This window comes from Eutrema salsugineum, unplaced genomic scaffold, assembly GCF_000478725.1.
Source record: "Eutrema salsugineum unplaced genomic scaffold, Eutsalg1_0 scaffold_3, whole genome shotgun sequence".
In the NCBI taxonomy this organism is placed as follows: domain Eukaryota; kingdom Viridiplantae; phylum Streptophyta; class Magnoliopsida; order Brassicales; family Brassicaceae; genus Eutrema; species Eutrema salsugineum.
Genome location: NW_006256756.1, coordinates 17,348,181 through 17,351,466, shown reverse-complemented (window position 1 = coordinate 17,351,466; position 3,286 = coordinate 17,348,181). Strand labels below are relative to the sequence as shown.

General features: G+C 44.1%; 1 non-coding gene across 1 annotated transcript; it reads right to left on the bottom strand.

Annotated features, from left to right (window-relative positions):
* Positions 1–464: 464 nt before the first annotated feature.
* LOC112085578 lies at positions 465–571 on the bottom strand. The gene has a single exon (XR_002898881.1). It is a non-coding gene; the product is annotated as a small nucleolar RNA R71 (small nucleolar RNA).
* Positions 572–3,286: the final 2,715 nt, after the last annotated feature.

Below are 3,286 nucleotides of genomic sequence, written 5' to 3'. Positions count from 1 at the left end.
CTCATCAACAAAGGCATCAGGCCAATGTTCAGCAAGGACACCAGGTGCACCACCAACCCCACCCTTTCCAACCACAGCAAAGAAGATATGAGCAACCCCAAGTCTATGTTGGAGAGAATGACAGGGCCAATGCTCATCAGTATGGAGCTGGTATTCAGGCACCACCTGTGCAAAACAACAACTTTGAAGTGAAAGCATCATTGCTGAATATTGTCCAGAACTCAAAGTTCCATGGGTTAGCAATGGAAGATCCCTTGGAACACTTGGACCAGTTTGATAAGGTATGTGATCTGACCAAGATAAATGGAGTTTCAGAAGACAGCTTCAAGCTAAGACTATTCCCATTCAGTCTTGGTGATAAAGCTCATCAATGGGAGAAGAATCTTCCAAGAGGCTCCATTCAAACCTGGGAGCAATGCAAGCAAGCCTTCTTATCTAAGTTCTTCTCCACCTCAAGAACTGCAAAACTGAGGAACCAAATCTCTAGCTTCACTCAGCACAGCAATGAAAGTTTTGGTGAAGCATATGAGAGATTCAGGAGCTACACAAACCAATGCCCACACCATGGGTTTAGTGAGGCTTCTCTTCTCAGCACACTGTATAGGGGAGCTCTTCCCAAGATTAGAAACCAGCTGGATACTGCTTCCAATGGGAACTTTCTGGGTAAAGAGATACATGCTGCTTTAGAGCTAGTAGAGAACTTAGCATTGAGCAATGACACTTATGGTGAAGACTATGACAGATCAAATAGGTCTGAAGGTTCAAGCTCAGAACAGAGGCTCACCAGAGAAGTTAAGGAGTTGAGGAGTGAATTGGACAAGCTGAAATTCACCACTCAGAAGCCAATGCATTTTGTTGGAGAGTATGAGGAACCTTCTCAAATTTTTGAGAACATAAGTGAAGAAGGTCTTACCCAAGAGGAGCTCAACTACATTGGGAATCAGAGGTTCCAAAGATATCAGTATGGTAATGCCAATCCAAACCTCTCTTACAGGAACACCAATGTAGCTAACCCACAAGACCAGGTCTATCCCAATTCTCAAGCTCCAAAGAACTTTGTTCCCAAGAACAACTTTCAAGGGTCATTCCAACCCAAGAATCAATTTGGTCAGAATCAGAGTTTTGGTCAGCAACAGCAACCATTTCAGGGCACTGGTTACACTTCACAGCAGCCAAAGGGACCACCAGGGTTTGGTCCACCACAGTTCCAACAGCAGTCGCCGGTTCAACAACAGTTTCAGCCACCAATGGTCCAACAGCAGCCACAGATGGGTACAGATATGGTTGGTATTCTGCAACAACTACTTCAGGGTCAACAGACTATGCAGCAGGAAATCAAGGAACTGAAGCAAAACCAGGCATCAAGCTCAAGGAACCAAGGTCACCTACCTGGAAAACCAGAACCCAACCCCAAGGAATATGCCAAAGCAATTACACTGAGGAGTGGCAAGGAATTACCTGGTATTGAGAATAACAAAGTGATCATTGAGGACAATGATCAACCTGAGGGGGAGGCAGCCTTAAAGGATGATCAAGTTACTGAGAAACCAAGGACAGAAAAAGGTAAAGAGGTAGCAAAGGAACCAGAACCAGAGAAGAAGTATGTGCCACCACCTCTATACCAACCCAAGCTCCCATTTCCAGGGAGATTTAAGAAGCAACTAGTGAACAAGGCAAGAGCTGTATTTGAGAAGGCACTCAAAGAGACACCACTCACAATGCCTCTCATTGATGCATTCCTAATGATGCCAAAGATGGGGAAGTTCTTGAAGGATGCAATTCTGAACAAGACAAAAGAGCTTCAAGGCATGGTAGTACTAAGTCATGAATGCAGTGCTATCATTCAGAAGAAGTCCATTCCAAGGAAGTTAACTGATCCAGGGAGCTTCACACTCCCTTGTGCCATTGGACCTCTTCTATTCTCTGGATGTCTTTGTGATTTAGGAGCATCAGTCAGCTTGATGCCATTCTCCATAGCTAAGAAGTTGGGCTTTAGAGTTTTCAAACCCTCAAGGATTTCTCTTATCCTTGCAGATAGATCAGTTAGATTGCCTGTTGGTATGTTGGAAGATCTACCTGTCAAGATAGGTGGTTTTGAAGTTCCAACAGATTTTGTTGTGCTGGAAATGGATGAGGAACCAGTAGATCCTCTCATCTTGGGCAGGCCATTCTTAGCAACTGCAGGAGCCATCATTGATGTGAGAGGTGGGATAATAGAGCTTCAACTTGGGTCTGAAAGGCTCAAGTTTGATGTGAATGAGATGATGAAGAAACCCACCATTGAAGGTCAATGTTTCTATGTGGAGACAATGGACCAGTTGGCTGATGAGCTGCTTGAGGAGCTGAACACTGAGGATCCTCTTCAAGCTGCTCTAACTCAAGAACAAGGAGAGAATGAACTCTTGGCTGAAGCAAGTGAAGGGTATAAGCTGTATCTGGACAATGCAAGAGAGCTGGGTCCTGAAACAAGGTTTTTGGAGCTGGAACAAAGAGGCTCTGAAGTCTTTGCTATCAAGGAATCAGTCACCAGCCAAAGCAACCTGGACCAGGACTGGAATGAGGCAGATGCACCCTCTGTTGAGCTCAAGCCTCTACCAACAGGGCTCAGGTATGCATTCTTAGGCCTAAACTCTACTTTTCCCGTGATCATAAATGATAACTTGCTGGAGCATGAGGAACGTGCATTACTTAGTGAAATAAGGAAATTCAGGAGAGCCATAGGGTATTCCTTGGCAGATATTAGAGGAATCTCTCCTGATATATGCACCCACAGGATCCACCTGGAGGACCAAGCCATGTCCTCTATTGAGCACCAACGTAGACTTAACCCCAACTTTAGGGAAGTGGTTAAGAAGGAGATACTAAAGCTTCTTGAGGCAGGGATAATTTACCCAATCTCTGACTCAAGATGGGTGTCTCCTGTTCACGTTGTGCCCAAGAAAGGTGGGATCACAGTGGTGAAAAACGATAAGGATGAACTCATAGCTCAAAGAACCATAACTGGCCATCGCATGTGCATTGACTATAGGAAATTGAATTCTGCTTCTAGAAAAGATCATTTCCCTTTACCATTCATTGATCAAATGCTTGAAAGGTTAGCTAATCATCCTTATTTTTGTTTTCTCGATGGGTACTCTGGATTTTTTCAAATTCCCATAGATCCAAGAGATCAAGAGAAAACAACATTCACATGCCCTTATGGCACTTATGCTTATAGGAGAATGCCCTTCGGTTTATGTAATGCACCAGCCACTTTTCAAAGATGTATGATGCACATTTTCTCTGA